At 46.9% G+C, this 21973-nt stretch overlaps 1 long non-coding RNA gene across 1 annotated transcript in view; it reads left to right on the top strand.

The window, feature by feature from the left end:
- Positions 1-7968: 7968 nt before the first annotated feature.
- Positions 7969-21973, top strand: part of LOC146348056 (uncharacterized) — a 66833-nt gene continuing 52828 nt past the window's right edge. Inside the window, exons 1-2 of the long non-coding RNA XR_014790512.1 lie at positions 7969-8086; positions 16258-16332. This is a non-coding gene — a long non-coding RNA (uncharacterized LOC146348056). The remainder of the gene's footprint in view (positions 8087-16257; positions 16333-21973) is intronic.

The following is a 21973-nucleotide window of genomic DNA, read 5'->3' as shown; positions in this document are numbered from 1 at the left end:
TCCCACCCTTTTGTTGACTCTGAGTACTACTCCATTTCTTCTACGGGATTCTTGCCCAGAGTAGAAGATATAATAGTCACCTGAATTAAATTCGCCCATGCTTGTCCATTTTAGTTCACTGATTCCCAAGATGTCGATGTTCATTCTTGCCATCTCATGTTTGACCACCTCCAGCTGACCTTGATTCATTGATCTGACATTCCAGGTTCCTAAACAATATTGTTCTTTACAGCATCGGACTTCCTTTTCACCACCAGACACATCCACAGCTGAGTGTCCTTTCGGCTTTGGCCCAGCCGCTTCACTCTTTCTGGTGCTACTTTTTCCTCTGCTCTTCCCCAGTAGTATATTGGACACCTTCCGACCTGAGGGTCTCATCTTCCAGCGTCATATCTTTTAGCCTTGTGATACGTTCCATGGGGTTTTCTTGGCAAGAATACTGGAGTGGGTTGCCATTTCCTTCTGCATTGGACCACATTTTGTCAGAACTCTCCACCATGATCTGTCCATCTTGGGTGGCCCTGCACGGCATAGCTTATGGCTTCACTGAGTTACGCAAGCTCCTTTGCCACAACAAGGCAGTGATCCATGAAGGGGGTGGGGAATATACACTTGATATATTTGTCCTGATGCTTCAACAAAGGCAATATATTATTGATTTTTAAAAAAAATTAATCTCTTCATGTCTACCATTTATTTTGACCCATAAGCTGGCATTTAGTTTAAAATGAACACAAGCTGTGCAACAGGGAAGAACTTGAATGCCATGCCATCCAGTCACTTGCACTAAGGCAGAATAATGTTATGCACATATGTTCCTCATAGATCTATATAAGGGAATCCCAAATAATGGAAAGATAGATCTGTCATTCTTCAGTATAGTGGACTAAAAGCAAAAGCCCTGAGGTGATGATAGTGGGTCTGCTGGGTGGAATGCAAAAGCATGTGTGCAACACAATCCTAAGCATGTTTACTCAGAAGTAAGACCTACTGTTCAGTGGAATTGTTTCCTAGTAAATTAATTTATGATTGCAGCCTTATAAAGCTACCTTTGCTGTCACCACAGACAAAACAAATTATGACCTTTTCTTTCTCTCAATGCTGTAGAGACTGTTATTCTTGATACCCATTCACCATGATTGCTACTAGAGCATCCACTGTTACTTAAATCACCCTCATGTTATTACTACTATCTTAATCTAAAGGAATTCCACAAGAATGCACTTGAGAGAATACACATGACTGAGGATGTCTCTCGGATGTGCTGCATTCATAGAGGGCTCTACTTGCGGATCTTAGGGGCTAAAATTGAAGCAGGCATCATTCCAATGACAACAGAGCACCTATCTTTGACAGGCTTTTTCAAGGCCTGTCACAGTTGTATAAAATATGCCTTCGTAAAAGGCTGATTTGTAAGCTGCTCTATTTAAATTATTCAGATGCTGTTACTATGGAAGCACAAACTTTGCTTGTTCATATTGCACACACAGAATCTAATGGTCCCCAGTGTCTGCTGAACTGTGCAAGATCTCATTAAAGGAACTTTATTATGTGTGTACAAGACTCATAGTAGAACTTCTGAACACTTTCACTGATTTGTTTTACGTTGTTTTTTGGGGGGGAGTAGCTAGGCAATTTTGGACCCTGGACTTCATGGTCTTATGGGGGTCCCTTTACACAGCCATGTGAATTACTTCAGTTGTGAACACACAACTAACATTTCTCCTCGTCCCCCAACCACTGACTGTTCCTTGCTTCACAACTGCTTCTACATTCCTGATATATTGGAGCAGTTCCCCACTACTACCACCAAAAAGAAAACTGTTTGCCAACCCTGATTAAAAAAAAGAAATACTCTGAGCATGTGCAGTTTTTATTTTAAATCCCTTTAATTCATGACACCATCATGACTACAGGAATAAAATGGACTTTGTTTCTGGTGCCCTGATACTAAACACATTTACTTGGGAACAAGCGCCATTTTGTTGGAGAAAAAGGATAACATATATTTAAAGTAAAATTAATAAAATGAGCACCTGTCACCATGCACATGCACCATCGACTTCCCCTGAACTCTCAAATGTTTTTTTTTTTTTTAATAAGAAGAAAGGGTGCTTTGGCGAGCAGTGTCAACCCTGGTGGGCCGTAGCCTACCCATGCTGGGCCAGGTGCTGACATGGGGCCTATTTGCCACTGCCCCCTCACTGGCTGCTCTCTAGATAATAATTCCCCCACCCCACTCCCAGGCTGATGGGGCCCTAGACTTCAGCCCCACATTCCAGCCCCAGCTGCACCACTGGGAACGTGCCTTAGATATAAAGAAAACTAGTAATGGCACTTTCTTGGTTGAATTGCTAAATGCACCATGATTCACTAAGGTGGAAGGGGCAATGAAATGTCAACAGTGCTCCCATGTGTATTCTTGTTTACTTTGACATTTTATATCCCACTTTTCAGCATTACCAGTCCTACAGTGGCTTACAAAAGTATTTCAGAGAAAATAATAGCGATCGATACAACACTTAAAAATATGATAAATAGCTGAACAGGAAGAACCCAGGAAAATGGTGTGCCAGCTAACACTGGTGGCATCAAACTAGTTTATGATAGCGCACTTTAATTTATGTTAGCGGTTGTGCCCTGTTGCGTAGTACCCACAGTAGCAGAATTGTTGTTGTTGTTCAGTCGTTAAGTCGTGTCCGACTCTTCATGACCCCATGGACCATAGCATGCCAGGCCTTCCTGTCCTCCACTCTCTCCTGGAGCGTGCTCAAGTTCATATTCATTGCATCGGTGATGCTATCTAGCCATCTCATCCTCTGCCATCCCCTTCTCCTTTTGCCTTCAATCTTTCCCAGCATCAGGGTCTTTTCCAGTGAGTTTTCTCTTTGCATTAGGAGGTGGCCAAAATATTTGAGCTTCAGCTTCAGTGTCTGTCCTTCCAATGAGCAGTCAGGGTTGATTTCCTTTAGGATGGACTGATTTGACCTCCTTGCAGTCCAGGGGACTCGTAAGAGTCTTCTCCAGCACCACAGCTCGAAAGCATCAATTCTTCGGCACTCAGCCTTCCTTAGAGTCCAGCTCTCACAGCCATACGTTACTACTGGGAAAACCATGTTGTTGTTGTTCAGTCATTCAGTCGTGTCCGACTCTTCGTGACCCCATGGACCATAGCACGCCAGGCCTTCCTGTCCTGCGCTCTCTCCCGGAGCATGCTCAAGTTCATATTCATTGCATCCGTGATGCTATCTAGCCATCTCATCCTCTGCCGTCCCCTTCTCCTTTTGCCTTCAGTCTTTCCCAGCATCAGGGTCTTTTCCAGGGAGTTTTCTCTTCGCATTAGGTGGCCAAAATATTGGAGCTTCAGCTTCAGTATCTGTCCTTCCAATGAGCACTCAGGGTTGATTTCCTTTAGGATGGACTGATTTGACCTCCTTGCAGTTCAGGGGACTCGTAAGAGTCTTCTCCAGCACCACAGTTCGAAAGCATCAATTCTTCGGCGCTCAGCCTTCCTTATAGTCCAGCTCTCACAGCCATACATTACTACTGGGAAAACCATAGCTTTGATTAGACGGACCTTTGTCGGCAAGGTGATGTCTCTGCTTCTTACTATGCTGTCTAGGTTGGCCATAGCTTTCCTCCCAAGGAGCAAGCGTCTTTTAATTTCATGGCTACAGTCACCGTCTGCGGTGATCTTGGAGCCCAAGAAAGTAAAATCTGTCACTGCTTCCATTTCTTCCCCTTCTATATGCCAGGAAGTGATGGGGCCAGATGCCATGATCTTAGTTTTTTTAATGTTGAGTTTCAAACCAGCTTTTGCACTCTCCTCTTTCACCCTCAACAAGAGGCTCTTGAGATCCTCTTCACTTTCTGCCATTAGGGTGGTATCGTCTGCATATCGGAGGTTGTTGATAATTCTCCCGGCAATCGTAATTCCGACCTCTGATTCATCCAACCCGGCATTTCTCATGATGTACTCTGCATATAAGTTAAATAAGCAGGGTGACAATATGCAGCCTTGTCGTACTCCTTTCCCAATTTTGAACCAATCGGTTGTTCTTGACCCTCATACAGGTTTCTCAGGAGACAGGTAAGGTGGTCTGGTACTCCCATCACTTTAAGAATTTGCCACAGTTTGTTGTGATCCACACAATCAAAGGCTTTAGCGTAGTCAATGAAGCAGAAATAGACGTTTTTCTGGAATTCTCTTGCTTTCTCCATGATCCAGCGAATGTTGGCGATTTGATCTCTAGTTCCTCTGCCTCTTCTAAACCCAGCTTGTACTTCCGGTAGTTCTCGGTTCGCATACTGCTGAAGCCTAGCTTGTAGGATTTTGAGCATCACCTTGCTGGCATGTGAAATGAGCGCAATTGTGCAGTAGTTTGAACACTCTTTGGCGTTGCCCTTCTTTGGAATTGGAATGTAAACTGACCTTTTGCAGTCTTGTGGCCGCTGTTGAGTGTTCCAGATTTGTTGGCATATTGAGTGCAGCACTTTAACAGCATCATCTTTTAGGATTTTAAATAGCTCGGCTGGAATACTGTCATCTCCGCTAGCTTTGTTGTTACTAATGCTTCCTAAGGCCCACTTGACTTCACTCTCGAGGATGTCCGGCTCAAGATCAGTGACCGCACTCTCATGGCTATCAGGGACATTCAGATCTTTCCTGTATAGTTCTTCTGTGTATTCTTGCCACCTCTTCTTAATCTCATCTGCTTCTGTTAGGTCCCTGCCTTCTTTGTCCTTTATCATGCCCGTCTTTGCACAAAACGTTCCCTTGAGATCTCCAATTTTCTTGAAGAGATCTCTAGTCTTTCCCATTCTGTTGTTTTCCTCGATTTCTTTGCATTGTTCATTTAAGAAGGCCTTCTTGTCTCTCCTTGCTATTCTCTGGAACTCTGCATTCAGTTGGATATATCTTCCCCTTTCTCCCTTGCTTTTCGCTTCCCTTCTTTCGTGAGCTACTTGTAAAGCCTCATCAGACAGCCACTTGGCTTTCTTGCATTTCTTTTTCTTTGGGATGGATTTCGTTGCTGCCTCCTGAACAATGTTATGGACCTCTGTCCATAGTTCCTCAGGCACTCTGTCTATCAGGTCTAATCCCTGAAATCTATTCCTCACCTCCACTGTATATTCATCAGGGATATGATTTAGGTCATACCTGAACGGTTTAGTGGTTTTCCCGACGTTCTTCAATTTAAGCCGAAATTTTGCAAGAAGCAGCTCATGATCTGAGCCACAGTCAGCTCCAGGTCTTGTTTTTACTGACTGTATGGAGCTTCTCCATCTTTGGCTGCAAAGGACATAATCAATCTGATTTCAATATTGACCATCTGGTGATGTCCATGTGTAGAGTCGCCTCTTGTGCTGTTGGAAAAGAGTGTTTGCTATGATCAGCGTGTTCTCTTGGCAAAACACTATTAGCCTTTGTCCTGCTTCATTTTGTACACCAAGGCCGTGCTTGCCTGTTATCGCGGTGATTTCTTGACTTCCTACTTTAGCATTCCAATCCCCTATGATGAAGAGGACCTTTTTTTTTTTGGTGTTAGTTCTAGAAGGTGTTGTAGGTCTTCATAGAACCGATCAACCTCAGCTTCTTCGGCCTCAGTGGTTGGGGCATAGACTTGAATGACTGTGATGTTGAATGGTTTGCCTTGGATTCGTACTGAGATCATGCTATCGTTTTTGAGATTGTACCCCAGTACTGCTTTTCCCACCCTTTTGTTGACTATGAGTGCTACTCCATTTCTTCTAAGGGATTCTTGCCCAGAGTAGAAGATATAATGGTCACCTGAATTAAATTCGCCCATGCTTGTCCATTTTAGTTCACTGATTCCCAAGATGTCGATGTTCAATCTTGCTATCTTGTGTTTGACCACCTCCAGCTTACCTTGTCAGAATGTCAGAACTCTCCACCGTGACCTGTCCATCTTGGGTGGCCCTGCACAGCATAGCTTATGGCTTCACTGAGTTACACAAGCCCCTTCGCCACAACAAGGCAGTGATCCATGAAGGGGAGTAGCAGAATTAAGACTAGGCTAAGCAATATTTTTAAAGGTCTCAGTGAGTATTTTGTGCTCTTCATTTAGCACAAAAAAGAAAGACCAGAAAACCTACTTGTTGACTCCAGCAATAGTGAAAGTGATGCTGATAACCTTGTGTTGCCTGCTAGCAAGCAACACAAGTCACAAGCTTCTGTCTGTGGGTATAGAAGTGGAAAAGGAGTTACAGAAAATATACAAGTGGGACCTACAAAAATTATTGTAGACTGGGTTGATCCGGTTCAGTGTTCTAGCCAGCTGGCCAGCCATGCCCTTGTCTAGGACATTCCATTCCATCTTTCCCCACTGCCTGTTTTTATGTTCTGCCCCTCCCAACAGTCTCAGCATTCTGCAGCAACTGAGCATGCTCAGTGCTCATTAGATTATTTTGGGTGGAGATTACCTCCTTAGTTCCACTCCCCCCAGATTTCTTTCTATTTCTGTAAACCTTGGAGTTTTCCTAAGCTGCCATGCTACTGGCTGATCTGACTTCAGGGAAGACCTCTTTGGAGAAGGATTACGATTCCGCAGCAAATCCCACTCTCACAGAAAACCTGGGGCAGTCTGATGAATCTCATCACAGGGATGTCTCATTTGGGGTCCTAAAGAACTCCTTCAACCCCATCCCGAACTTTGCCTTGGTTCTGTCAGGGTTGGATCGGAGCCCATAGAGCCCCAAAGCAGTTCTGATTCTGAGGAAGAGATAGAAACCGTGGGAGAGGAACCCGCGCGCTGTTCAGAGGCGCCGCCGGAGGGAGATCCCCTCCCTGATCACATTCCTGAGAGTGGTAGTGACCCTGGCAGGCAGAGGGAGAGACAACTGGAGCTTCAGGATGCTAGGTGCCGGCGTAGGAATGCTCAGCTCGCTTGGCACGATGTCAACAGCTGCGCCCCAATGCCCAATGGGAAAGGGGTGGACTTTCGCCTCGTAGCCCTTAAGTTCAGAGGCTTCCCGCCATTACCCTCCAAATGGAGATCAACTGATTCACTATGGCTAGAACACCAAGTAGGCAGCTCTCTAAAGTTTCCCTCATTAGGCTCATGCAATTAGCATCTGTAAGTGTCATTAGGTTGAATGGAAATAAAGCCTTGGAAAAGAGACCTATCATCTGTGTGTTGATTCTGGCTACTTGAGGATTTCAGAAGGCAGCAAGGGTGCTAAGTCCCCTCCAGTAGCCAACTCATCACACAGACTAAAGGGATTCTTTCCAAGGCTTTATTCCTTTATAACTTAATGACTCTTTCAGATGCTAATCACCAGTGACTAAGCAAGGAAACACATTGGGGTAGTTAGCAGAGTAGCCTAAGCTTCGGGTAAGGCAGTTGGTCCCTGTTTGAAGAGGAAGAGCGGGAACAGTCTGAACTTAGGGGCAATGGAGAGGTCCTCCCTCTTACCCGGGGATCCTCGGGACATGACTGTTGTTTTAGCCCCAAGTGGGCAGAGCGCCGCCTCTCGGCACCCTCCATCTGGTGCCGCTCCCTCCATCTCCGCCGAGCATCCAGCAAGATCCCATCCCCGACTTTCTCACTGCTAGGGTCACTATCTCTCTCAGGAATGCAGGCAGAAGGAATCTCTCCCTGCCGCTGTGCCTGTGAGAGATGAGCGAGCTCCTCTCCCACGGGTGGTTGGTCCTCCTCAGAATCAGAACTACTCTGGGGCTCTATGGGCTCAGTATCCACCCTGACATCTGACTCTCCCCCCTCATCACTCTGGAATATAGGTGGGGGTAGACCAGGTGAGAGACTCAGGGTGTGTTTCCACACTATCGGCTTCACTCTGCAAATTTGTTGCGATGTTTCCCCAATCGCATCTTCTTCTTTTCCTGTTTCCACAGCCCTGAAAGACCTGGCTTATCATTGCTGCAGCCTGGGGCTCTGTGCTGTTTCCACTGAGCTCTAATTGAATTATTTTTTTGATGGCTGGGTGGAGTCTGAGTGGAGTCTAGGTTGAATCTGATTACCTCATCAGTGTTCCCACCTCTTCAGCTGTGTTTCCAGGACAACAGAAGGAGAAGCTAATGGAAGAGTACCAATTTTTTTTAAAGGTATCAGCTTTGCTGTGAAGAGAGGCTTCCTCCCTCTCCCCCCTTTCTCCCGCACTTTAACCCAGAGCACCTCATTGACCACAATGGGAGTTACTTCTGATGAGACAGTAATGGGTTTGTTGGGGGAAAGAGAGCAGTAAACACAAAGACAGAAACCAGCCCCCATTTTAACACACAGGATCTCTATATGGAAGCTGTGAAGGACTTACGCCCTAAGGCAATGGATCGAGATTGCGCTTAATCGCATTTAAGGAATTGAGGGCTTTGATATGTGCCGTATCAATTGAGGGGCTTCTCTGTTATTTCTGTGGTCATTGAGAAGGCAAGCCTCATTCAGCACAATGGGAGAAAACACCCCTTGACTGGAGTCATGGCCTGTGTTCTAGTGCTTATTTTCAATGATGTTTTAAAAGTTGGTCCCTTGGCATCCTGCTCCAAAATGGCAATGAAACCTCTGGAAAACAGGGAGGGAAAGGGTTAGGTTACTGAGGTCAGAACGACACACCCACAAAGGCTGGGCTACATGCTCCATGGGCAGGGCTATGATACTGAACCCAGTGCAGTTGTGGAAACAGGTCAGTAATTGAGCTGTGGTAAGCTGGAAAAGTTGGACTATAAGCAGTGTCAGAAGACGTGTTTTTTCCGCGTTAAAACGCGGGGCTGGTGCTGAATGGCCACAACATCATGGAAACACAGAGACCTCACTGCGCAGCCAGGTTGGAGTAAATCGCTGGTGGAAACACATCCTCAGAGTTGTCAGTATCTTCCTGGCTACCAGAAGACCATTTTGCCCAGGATCTACACAGGAGCAAGGGTCTATTTGGAAAAGTATCAGCAGCAGACAATAAGGAGCAGACCCAGCTGAAACTGCTGAACCAGGAAGAGAGGTAGCTGGCAGCATGTACGTAAGGCCTTGGTCTCCTTCCAGACTAGTGCCCTGTTTCTATGACAACGCAAGGAGAAGGGAGGAGTGGCTCACCCACATTTTTGTAGGAGCCGCTTTTGGTCCAGGCAGGGCTCCACAAGGGTGTACATCGCACCATCCTAAGTGGCTTCACATAACTTACTTCCAGGTAGGGGTTGGGGTTGGAATGAATGTCATCTGAGTGGCAGGGGCTGCTCAACCAATAAGAGAGGCTTCCCCCACCCCCAGGCTCTGTAAGGAAGGTGTGAAGTAGTTACTTCCCCTTGTGCGCATTTGTAAGACAAGCCTCCCAATAGGCCCCAAGCCTCATTGAACAGCATGGGTGTGACTTCTGAGTAGACACATATATGCTTGTGCTGGGAAAGACGGGGGGGGGATGGGACACAGGGATGGGAAACCAGCCCCCTTTCTAACCAAACTGATACTGTGCAGGATCTCTATAATGAAGCTGTGAATTAGTTACTGCCGCAAGCAATAAAGCAAACAATGGAGAATCAGAGCCTCGAGATTATGCTTAACTGCACTTAGGGGACTGGGCTTTCATAGAATCATAGAATAGTAGAATCGGAAGGGGCCAATAAGACCATCAAGTCCAGCCCCCTTTAAACACAGCTTTAAACTGTGCCATTTCAATTGAGGAGGATCTCTGTAAATACTGACATGGGCATTCAGAGGGCAAGCCTCATTGACCACAGTGGGAGTTACTGCTGAGGAGACACTAATGGGTTTGTTGTGGGAAACAGAGCAGTAAACACAAAGACAGAAACCAGCCCCCATTTGAACCTGCAGCATCTCTATAACAAAAGCTCAAAGTAGTTACTTCCTAAGGCAATAAAGCAAACAATGGAGAATCAGAGCCTTGAGATCATGCTTTACAGCACTTAAGGAACTGGGTTTTAAACTGTGCCATTTCAACTGAGAGAGATTTCTGGAAGTACTGATGTGGGCATTCAGAGGGCAAGCCTCATTGATCACAATGGGAGTTACTTCTGAGGAGACACTAATGGGTTTGTGCAGGGGCGGGAAACACACAGGAAACACCCCTTGATCGGGGTCATGGTGAAAGGCACACCCCTAGGCAGGCCTAGCATACCTGAGGTAAATGCGAGGGTTGCGGCATACAGCAACTATACTGAGGAGAACCCAACTTGAGGAAAAGAATCGGACTTCAAGCAGTCTCAGGAAATCTGGTTTTTTTCTGATAAGCTCTGGGGTGGCTGCTGGATGGCCATGATGTCATGTATCCCTAACGACCTCAACACACAGCCAGCATGGAGTAAATCACTGGTGGAAACACCCCCTAGGATGTCAGAGAAATCTGCAACAGATTCAAATTAGTTTGGATTTCTATGAATCCAACCTGCGCATTCTGCAGTGGACTGGCTTTTTCTGAGTTGTGCAGACTCTTTGGACTTGTGTAGCAGCCATATCAGGGGTCAGACTAAGTAGCCTCATGCAGTCTCATGCTTCATGTTCTTGCTGAGCTCTTTCTCCCTTGAATATATTGTTGTAAGCTGACGAGACACAGGAATTCCTTATCTTGTCAAAGGTCATACAATTGTATATCTTGTTCTCTGCTGTTCTCTTCTGTTCTCTCCTTATCATGGCTACCCTATAACCCAGTTCTTGTATTATAAACAATAGTGCTAAGAGAAAAAATGTTGAGGATTGCAACCCCATGCGGGAGGGAGAGGAGGAGCCATTTCATATGTGTCACAATGTCTATAAAACCAATGTGCTAATGTAAATCAGGGCTTCTGGCTCTTTGGAAACGATTCCAGCCTTAAGCCCGCGCGTTAAATAAAGAATCTCTTTTTCCTTCACTCCGTGGTCTCTCTGACTCTGGGTTCTGCAACACTTGCAGACCAGTTTTTCCACTTTTGGAGGGGATTTGTACTAATGCACATTCGTGCATTTATACAAGTGCACATTAGTGTTAATGAGAATTAGTGCAAGTAGAATAAAATACTGGTAAAAAAAATCCAATTCCATCAATGAGCAGATGATGGAATGAAAGACGCCTGCCAATTCATGAAATATAGACAGAACAGATTTAACAAAATCTGTACATCTCCATCCCAGACTTTTGCTGGGTAAATAGCTCCCTTTGAGCCATTGCTCCAGCTCCTTGCTCCAGATGCATGCTCAGGACACAAGCCTGCTGATACCTCCCTCAACTATGTGATGTTAGGGATCAGTCTAAGCTCCTTGAGATATCTGTCACCTCTGATTCTGAATCAGAGTTGGAACAGTTATATCAGAGTCTGGGAGAGGAACTTTCTGCAGAGCTCCAAGGTGCCCAGAGAGATTCCTCCCAAGGCCTTGACAAACAGATGGCCCAGGCCAAGTCACTGCCTCCTTCCTCCACTGTAAGAACTCAAGTTTCCGAGGAGGAGGAAGACGGGCATGACTTGAGAGATGCTAGGGCGTGTCGCAAGTCAAGTGGGAGGAGTTAGGGACAGGGCTCAGACGCTCTGCCAGGATAGCCGCTCTTAGAAGCCAATGTAGGAGGGAGCCACCTTCAGGGAGGCTCATCGCTGCAAGGCAAGTTTGGCTGTGAGGTTCACCAGCAAACTGCTGGAAACTTCATTACCCTCCAGTTCATCTTCCATATTTGGAAATCACAGATTAGTTGTTCAGTGCCTGGGGCAGTCTGAGACCTTCCTTGAACCCGCATTTGTAGAAAGGCTAGCCTTTAGCAAAATAAAGTCATAATAGCCTGAAGCTTTGATTCTCTGTAGTGTTGATTGCAAAGCAGGAGGACAATGTGGGTGATGCTGTTTTGGCTACATAAGGATACCCACTCACCCCTGAACTGCAGAAGTAGAAACAATGATAGTTGCAATAAAATGTATGGCTGCAGTCTAATCACAGTACAAAAGTAAACCTATCTCTCAACTTTCACCATATTGAAACTGGTGCTATACTATGAGCAAATTGTTCATATTTCATTTTATGATTCATTGCAGACACTTGAATTTTTTTTTAAAAAGCAGTATTTAATAACAATATTATGTACTTTGTCTTCCAAGTAAATGTAGTTCAGTGAAATTACTGTTCAACCTGGACATTTAGAATAAAAAGCCAAAAACTGCTGAGGATGTTCCTTGATAGCTCTGATAAATGTAGAGAAAGTTCCCTAAAATTCTAGGTTTTAAAAACTTATCCAAAATTATTCTCCAATATCTTCTGACCATTTTAGAGCAAGAACAGTTTGGTTTGTTAGTTTTAGATATGTCTCATTAGTTTCTGATATATGGATGCTTTTAGCTAAACAGAAATTAACCATTTTTCAATACGGCAGCTTTTCCCCAAGCTGTTTTTTGGGGAGTTTCAGTGTATTTATCACAGCTATTAAATGAACACACCCTGCAATTTTCAGCTTTTTATTCTAAATGTCAGGAAGGATCAAATGCTACGTTCATTGGATTGTGTGGTGAATATGATATCCTATCTGGGCTGACATGTACCTGGAGGAGTTCGTGGTTAGGGATGGACGAAAGTCCCTTACCTGTTCTCGAAGCTTGCTTCGCGGTGGGGGGGAGGCGCTTCGGTTCTCCCCCCGAAGTTCATGCGAGGGGGGCGAGGCGCCCCGCCTCGCCCAGCTGAAATTCAGGCCAGGTAGAAGTGCCCCGTCTACCTGGCCGCGAAAAAAAAACAAAAAAAAACACAACGTCCCTGTGATAGGCTACGTAACGATTTACGTAGCCTATCACGGCTAGATCTCCAAAGTCAGCCGTGATAGGCTACGTTAATCGTTATGTAGCCTATCACGGGTGACTTTGAAAAAAAAAAAGCGCGTACGCAAATGGCGGCCCCCATACGGCGCCGCCATTTGCGTTCCTTATTTGGTCCCTGTAGTCTATGTAAAGATTTACGTAGACTACGGCGAAAATAAGGGCAACGCAAATAGCAAAATAGGGGTTTTGGTTTTTTTTTACTTTCCTTATAATGGCGGCGGCGGCAGCCGGTCAAAAGACTGGCTGCTGCCCCCGCCCCTGACGAAGACCCGCCGAATCGCCGCCGGGACCCGCCGCCGGGAGGGACATTCGTCAAAGGTAAGCCCCATCCCGGGGGGGTGGTGGCGGAGAATTTCACCGCCGATTTCGGGGGGCCGAACGCGTTGGCACTCGGCCCCCCGAAGTTTTGGGGAGAAATTCTCCCCCATCCCTATTCGTGGTTCACCCAGTGTGGAAGCATGTGCTTATGCACATCATAAGCAGGTGAAGCATGGAAGGCAGTTTTGGGGGAAAACCTGCTGTGCATAGAAATGGCATAGTACACCTTTCCCACCCTACCCTTTTTCTCTCTACAATATGGTTTTGACCACGTGCTTGTAACTTTTGGTCCGATTTCCCATGGCAGATCTTGGGGGTGTGGCTAATTAAGAAAGCAGACTGGATCTTTCATCCTTTTATTAGATTGCTTCCAGACAGAGGGGCTTTAGCACCAACAATCAGAAGGCAGTGTGCAGCTCTTCCATCTTTTCATCCTTAACAGATTTTTCATGGTAAGCAAAAAGGCAGAAGAAGTGATGGGAAGACAGAGGAGAATTACAGGTGAATAATGGTCACTTGGACCCCCTGTAAAAGTCTGTGAATGGGGCAGGGAAATTGCACATTAAGGGCGCAATCCTATCAGGATAGGCGGCCGCCTATCCAATGCAGGGCAAGAGAAGCATGCTGTCAGGAATGCCCCTGTTGTCTTCTGAATCTTCCACTAGCCAGAATCAACACTCAGACAAATGGGCTGCTTTCAAAGGCTTTACTTCCATTCAACCTAATGAAGCTTACAGATGCTAACTGCCTGAGACTCAGAGGAAATACAAAGGAACAGCCTACCAGGGGTTTCTAAGAGTTAGGACGTCAGTTGGTCTCCATTTGGAGAAAAGTGCGGCAACTCCCTGAACTTAAGGAGTAGGAGGGGAAATTCTCCCCCTTTCCTATGGCGCCTCGGGGCGCAGCTATTGACATCAAGCCAATCGGGCTGAGTGCCTCAGCTCGGCTCCCGCAACCTCTCGCTTGTGCCTGCGCCTGCGCCTCGCATCTAAAAGCTCAAGTTATCCCTCCCTTTCCATGCCAGGGTCACTGTCGCTCCCAGGAATGTGAGGGGGGGGGCTCCCCCTCCAACTGCACCTCTGAAACCTGAGAGAGTTCCTCTCCCATGGATTGTATCTCCTCCTCAGAATCAGAGCTGCTTTGGGACTCTATGGGCTCAGATCCAACCCTGACACATGGAGAGGATTGGCTGTCTAGCCGTGGGACTTTGAAGCACAGGAAGCAGAAGCCAGACGACATGTAGGATGTGTTGTACCAGCCTTTCCGACTTCCCCACCCCGACACGCCCCCAGGAACACCCCGTTTTTGCCACTCCACGCTCTTCTTCTGAGCTCAGAGTGCAGGGCTGTTCCATGCTGCCTATGAGGCAGCGGGGGCTCCGAGGTCAGTTCCCAGGAACCAGCTTATCCTATGGCCATCTAGCCACTGACTAGCAGCCATAGGATTGAGCCCTAAAAGCCTTGTTTGGAAGCACAACAGAAGCTTGCCCAGAATAAAACCTTACGACCTATTTGGCTGTTGGTGTTTCATAGCTGTAAAGGAAGATATTTTCTTTCAGGCCTGTTCTGGTGTGAGCTCTCACATTGACTTCTCTGGCTATTTGGGGACTGATATTCTCAGCAGTTTGCACAGTAATATTTAAGGCAAAAAAGAACATGAGCAAAACTTCAGAGCTGAGCTCATTTATGGTGTATTTTAGCTTGAGATCCAATTGCTCTTTATCATTACCCTTTTATGTAGAAGTTACTTTGTAACATTTATTTATAACATGTTTTACACCTAGCCAGTCAGGGCAATTCAGTTTTTTTTAAAAATAAAATAGAATAACCTCAACACCAAGGGACCAATACCAAGGGATTGTAAATGAAATCAGAGCAATGGTGGCTTTTGAAGTATCTACCTTTTTCATGCAAACATTGTAGCAAAGATCCTTTCTTGCATGCATAACAGATTTATGCCAACATTTTGCTTAACCTACTAAACATCCTTAATTTTCACTATCATTACTGGAAAATAAAGTGGGTTTGCCAAACCATGTAACTCCCTTTTCCAGGTATGTCACATTTTCAACATATCAAAGCTTTGTTTGGCACCGCACATTATATGTTTACAAATCCTGTTATATATTTCTGTTTGAGAGATGTCAGCCATGTAAAAATGGCAATGTAAGCAGCAACGCCCCCCCCCCACAATGTATAGTTGATAGATACATTATTACAATATGAAATTATAATACTGAATAGTACAAATGAAGAACTTCCTCTGGAAGTACTTATTTTAGTCAGCTGATTAATTATTTGTATTATACAGGCAGATCCTCTTACAGAACAAAATTAAAAGGCACTTTAATCAATGCATAGCAGTTATAGTGTTAGAAGCATCCCCACACACTCATTCCTCTAACGAATAAAGGCACTGTATTTTTAAGAGTAATTTTTATTTATTTTTCAATCAGGTTAAGCAGAATGAACATTCTGCTTTAATTATGAATTTTACATACAGGAAGGAAATTAAACAGAGGTGAACATCTGCCTGATTAGAGAGAGCAAATAGTATTAATAAATAATGGCAGGAACTATTCCAGAATGGTCCTAGAATGGCTTTTGAGACTACTTATTATTCCTGTTTATCGCATTCAGTTAACAGCCTTTTTAAAAGTCCGCTTTCACAAACCGAGTTCATTTTTTTCAGATGCAAAGGCTATGAACTGGCAGGGTACCATCTTGTCCTTCACCGTAGGCAGCAAAACGTCTTGGGCCAGCCCTGTTAGGATTACCAGTTTGCATCTCATATTGGGATCTGACACCTATAATGGCAGTTCAGTAAGCCAAGCTGCCTTCTAACCAACCTGTAAGCTGCTCTCACTCCTGCTGTTGTTGCCTTATGATGGATACATTTGCATATATTCGTAACACACCAAAATCTATGTTTTCATGTCTACCTAATGCTACCCATTATATATGCAACCGGAACATTTCTAATAGCATGAATAGGAACACCAGGAATAATAGAAGCACATTTCTGATATTAAAAGTAGCATGATCTCTATTATAATGGTTGTAATACTACACACACACTCACTTTTCATTGATTTTAATTTGCCTTTAAAACATGTCAGGCTTCTACTACGATTGCAGAAGCAACCCTGTAGCATTCATCATCTTAAAGGAATATAATTTAATTTTCAGCCTCCAAATGTGAAGATTACAAGTCAAAGCAAATTTGCTGCTGGAATGTCTGACTTGATACAAATGCACCAGAAGGTATGAAAGAACCTAAGTGCCTTTGCTGGTAAGCCCACTTAATGATTGGCCTTTCCTGACACTTGTGAAGATAACCATCCATAATGTTGTGGCTTCAAAAGAAATTCTTTTAGACATTGCTGCAGAATAATCTCTTTTCTAGGGAACAGAGTATGAGTTGACTATGGGTTGTCATTGAGAGTTTCTTCACATGGAGCTTTTATCCTGCTATTGAGATTGCTCACTCACAGAAGTTTGTGGGCCCTTTAGGTGATGTTGTTAACCTCCAGAGCATCTCCAGCACTAAATGACCTTTATCCCATTTTTAAATAGATCAGAGATAATGAGGTATCAAATTACCCCACTTGTGTTTCACTTGAGTTCCCTCCCTGAAAAAGAAAAAGCTGCAAGAAGAGGAGCTAGATCAATGAAACATATGGCAGACTCAGATAAGGAGGAAAAGGAGGGGGGAAAGGAAGCAGGTGTAAAGGGAGTCCGTTGTGATCCTGCATTTAAAACAGAAGCAGAAAGCCCCATTTTAAATGTGGGATTTTAGGCTGGTGTACAGATGCTCTGAATCATGGGTTGTTGTTGCTGAGTCATGAGTTGTATAGCTCTTTTCTAGGTAGATCATTAAATCATTGAATCATGGGTTGTCATTCAGTCATGGGCTGTTATTGAGTTCTGAGTTGTATAACTCCTTTCTATGTAGATCATTAACCTGAAGAAATGGAATTAGGCAGAAAAGCTTATGAATGCCCAGACAGGGGTATTTGTAAACTTTGGAGTAAGCAGTACCAGTGAAGTGAACCATTTGAGCTAATTACAGGTGTTCTTTATGGTACATTGTAGAAAACTGCAATTCTCAAATCTCATTGCAGCAAGTCTCCCTAAATCAAGAGATTTAGTGGTAAGACCACTATTCTGGTGGTGGTGGATTTGTTTTCTAAGATGGCTGTTTCATCCCCTGCTCTGGGTTGCCCACAGCCAAGGAGATGGTGGAGCTTTTTTTGGCGCATGTTTTCTGGCTTCACGGATGGCCCGAGGGTCTCATTTCGGATAGGGGGGCCCAATTCACTGCCCATTTCTGGAGGGACCTACTTGGGCTTCTCCATGTGATGCTCCGTCTTTCCCCCACTCACCGTCCACAGACGGATGGTCAGACCGAGCGCACCAATGCGACTCTGGAACAATTTTTGCGCTGTTATGTCAATTACCAGCAAGATGACTCGTTTTCCTTGCTGCCTCTCGCAGAATTTGCTTATAACATGCCTGCCATGCTTCCACCCGCCAAACTCCATTTTTTGCCAATTTTGGTTACCACCCCAAGGCTTTCCCATCCACCCTAGCTCCCTCTTTGGTGCTGGCGGCCCATGACTTTTTAGAGGAGTTGTGAGTGGTACACCACCTCTTATGGGACTCCCTCGAGCAAGCCAAGACAGCCTACAAGGCCTCTGCGGACTGGCGACGCCAGCCGGGTCCGTCTCTGCAACTGGGGGACTGGGTTTGGTTGTCCACCCAATACCTCCCCTCTCACTCACCTGCAAGGCAAGTCAGTGATGAAGTCAAGGGGGAGCAGTTTCAAAGGTCCTGAGGGGGTAGGCAGGGGGTGAAGCAAGCCTGTGGGCTTGCCTGAGGGGGCCTTCACCCGAAGGCAGGTTGGGCAGGAGGCAACGTAGGTCTTGACATCCCGACACACATGAGGCCACCAAAAATCCCACGTCACTCTGTGCAGGGTCTTGGCGAAGCCAAAATGCCCAGCGGTGGGGGAGTCGTGGCACTGATGGAGGACCCTCTCATGGAGGGGTCTAGAAGGCACATAGACCCGGCCGGAATGGTAAAGCAGGCCACCTCGCAAAGAGAAGGGGGTAGAGTGGGGGGGCAGAGGCTAGCCCCAATTCCTCCACTTTTGTGCAGACAAAAGCATCCTGAGCTTGTGCAGAGTGAAGGAGCTCCTCCCAAAAGTGAGGCACCGCAGCTAAAGCCAGGCTCTGGGGGGGAAGAATCAGAGGGGGGGGGGGATTTCCCTCACTCCCTGGCTGAAGGTCCAGCTTACGAGAAAGAGCATTTGCTTGTAGGTTGTCGGAGGCCTTCACATGGCAAATCTTAAGGTGGAACCCGGAAAAAAAAAGCGACCACCGAATCTGCCACTGGTTTAAGGCATGGGCTGTCTGAAGATGTTCCAGGTTGCGATGGTCAGTTCTAACTTTGACTGGATGCTGTGCCCCCTCCAGAAGATGACACCAGGTCTCCAAAGTGGACTTGATGGCCAACAGTTCCTTCTCCCAGATGGTATAATTCCTGTCAGACATGTTCAGCTTCCTGGAGTGGTCGGTGCAGGGTTACAACCCACCGCCTGCCCGATCTGGCTGAAAAAGCACCGCCCCCACCGCAAAGTCAGAGGCATCAGTTTGCACTATAAAAGGCTTCCTCGGGTCAGGATGTAACAGGATCAGCTCAGAACTAAAAAGCTTCTTAAGTTCCTCAAAAGCCTGTTGGGTAGATGCCGTCCAATGAAAAGGAGATTTCCTGCCCTTAAGGAGGTCCGTGAAAGGAGATGTCAGCTGAGCAAAGCTGGGCAGGAACTTTTTGTAAAAATTTGCAAACCCCAGAAAATGTTGCAAGTCCTTCTTGGTGGATGGAGCCTGCCAGGAGAGGACAGCCTGGACCTTTGCAGGATCCATCCTGATACTGTCAGCTGAGATAATGTAGCCAAGATAGTCCAAAGAGGTTAGGTCAAACGCACATTTCTCCAGCTTGGCATAAAGATGGTGCTCGCGGAGGCACTGGAGGACGGTGGAGACATGGTGCTGATAGGCATGGGGGTCCTCAGAAAATATAAGTAAATCATCGAGATGAGGAAAGTATCCAAATAGTCCCAGAAGATGGCATTAATAAAACGCGAAAATGTGGGGGCGGGGCCTGCAGGGGAGCCCAAACAGCATCACTAGGTATTCATATGCTCCGTACCGGGTGCCAAAACAGGTCTTCCACTCATCCCCCTCCCGGATGCGAATCGGATTGTAGGCGCCACGCAGGTCCAACTTTGTGAAAATCTTGGCTTGCCCCAGGCGCTCCAGCATCTCAGGTATGAGGGGGAGGGGGTACTTGTCGGGGATCGAGATCGAATTCAACACTCTGAAATTGTGCACTGGGCAGGGTTCGCCCGATTTCTTGGTCACAAACATGGTAGGGGTGCAGGCGGGGGAGGAGGAGGGGCGAATGAAGCCACGGCTGAGGTTTGTGTCCAAAAACTCCCGCAGAGCTCGAAGTTCTGGCTCCGACATTGAATACAGCCGGCCAGCGGGGATGGTCGCCCCAGGAATGAGGTTAATGGCACAGTCAAAAGGGTGGGGTGGGGAGCTGGTCAGCCTCCTTCTTGCCGAAAACATCCCGAAAAGCCACATACTTCTCTGGGAGTATCATAGTAGCTGAAGAACTGCCAGAAGCAGATGAGGAGGGGGAGGAAAGGGTTAAGGCCTGGACTGGGACTGGCGCCTTGGTCGGGAGGCAGTGCTCCAGGCAGTAGGGAGATGCAAACTCTACTTGCTGAAGCCCCCAAGAAATCTGACGATTATGCTTAGAGAGCCAGGAAACACCCAGCACGATTGGGTATTGGGGAACCTTGGCCAAGTGAAACTGAATCTGCTCAACATGGGACTGGGCGCGCAGAGTGAGCAGAGCTGTAATCCGGGTCACTGTGCCCGAAGAAAGAGGACGCCCATCGATGGTCACCACTGCCAAGGGGGCAGGAAGAGGCAGGGTAGGAATCTTGTGGAAGAGAGCAAACGTTTCATCCATGAAACTGGTTGTAGCCCCAGAGTCCACTAAAGCTAGGGCCTCCACCCCACCCCACTGGGAGGAGCGGAAGTGAACATGCAATAGCAGATGGGAGGGTGAGGGGGGTTGCAGAAGGCACCCACCTGGTGGAGAACCGACCCCCACATTGGAGACCCTCAACAGGCTTGCGGGGCAGCCTAGTCAGGCCTGGGGACGAGGAGCAGGAGGAGGAGGAAGGAGTGGAAGGGGAGGCAATGAGGCTGCGGGTCTAGTGTGGCAGGTTTTGGTGAAATGTCCCAACTTTCCACACTAAAAGCAATGGCGCGCTGCACGCTGCCACTCTAGTTCCTCCGGCGGCAGCGGGGCTCAGGTAGCTCCCAGCTGCATCGGGGTCTCCTCTGCCCCACTGCAGGGGCAGGGGGTGGGGGAGGGGGCAAGAAATGTGGGGGAATGGGAGGAGGGAAATCTTGGCCCCCGGCGCCCTGCTGGTTCTGCCGGTGCCCCCCCAGCCGACTATCTATCTGGAGGCAGGTCTGGATGAGGTTCTCCAAAGTAGGTGGGCTAGGCATGCGCGCCAACTCATCCAAGATCTTGTCGTTCAAACCGTCCAAAAACTGAGCCACCAGCGTGGCATCATTCTACTGTAAATCCTGCATCAGCAAGCGAAAAGTTGTCGTGTAGCTGGAAACTGAGTCCTTGCCCTGCCTGAGGCGGCGAATCTCCCGAGAAGCCATCTGCGTGCGCAGGGGGTCACCAAAAAAATGGGCCATTGCTGCCTTGAAACCTTGATAGTCCTCGAGCAGGGGGTCAGTAGCAAGAAGAAGTCCTGAAGCCCATTTAGCTGCCATGCCTGAAAGTAGGGTAATGATGAAGCCCACACGAACCTGTTATGTCAGGAAATCCTCAGGTCGTAGGCACATGTACAGCTCCGATTGGGCCCAGAAAATCTGAAAAAGTCCTTTCTCCCCAGAAAACTTCTCTGGCAAAGCCACCGGGCGCTTGCGGCGTGGGGGAATTGGAGGTGGTGGGGGTTGAACCGCAGCTTGCAGATTCTGTACAGCAGTCATCAGTTGAGCCACTTGATCACGAAGAGCCTGGTTCTCTTGCACGAGAGCTTGCACTGCCGGGTCCATGGCAACCTCCATAGGCTGTAGGAGAAGAGAGAGAAAAAAAAAGAGGAATGGGGACCAAGCTGTCAGGAGCGACCTAGCTGCCTCTTTCAGTCTACTCCAATAGCTAACTCAAGACACAGACAAAAGGATTCTTTTCAAGGCTTTAATCCTTTTACAACTTAATGACTCTTTCAGATGCTAATCACCAGCGACCAAGCAAGGAACAGCACTGGGGAAAAGATAGCAGAGTAGCCTATGCTCCAGGTTAGGCAGTTGGTCCCCATTTGAAGGAGAATCATGGGAAGACCCTGAACTTATGGGCTAGGAAGAGATCCTCCCTCTTTCCCTTGGGTCCTCGGGACGCGACCGTTGCTTGTGCGCCAAACAAGCGCTACACCTCCTTTCTGCACCCTCCAACTGTTGTCGCTGTTGGTGTCGAGCATCCAGCAAGCCCCCCTCCAGCACTCTCTCACTGCCAGGGTCACTATCATTCTCAGGAATGCTGGCAGGAGGAATCTCTGCCAGCTGCTGTGCCTGTGAGAGATGAGCGCGCTCCTCTCCCACAGATTGCTGTTCCTCCTCAGAATCAGAACTGCTCTGGGGTTCTATTGGCTCAGTTTCCACCCTGACAGGGCCCCTGGGTAACCCTCGATGGCAGGGAGATCCTACTGCCGCCACTTGAAATCCCAACCAGTATAGTTCTTGGAAAGATCTACTGCATCGGGCCACCCTTCCTTCCCCCATCCATGTCAACAGAGGATGGCTTCCAC

Source organism: Heloderma suspectum, chromosome 4 (genome assembly GCF_057233095.1).
Source record: "Heloderma suspectum isolate Gila_16-S chromosome 4, 16-S_ref, whole genome shotgun sequence".
In the NCBI taxonomy this organism is placed as follows: Eukaryota; Metazoa; Chordata; class Lepidosauria; order Squamata; family Helodermatidae; genus Heloderma; species Heloderma suspectum.
Note: the sequence above shows the minus strand (reverse complement) of the source record. Positions and strands in the feature narration are given on the sequence as shown.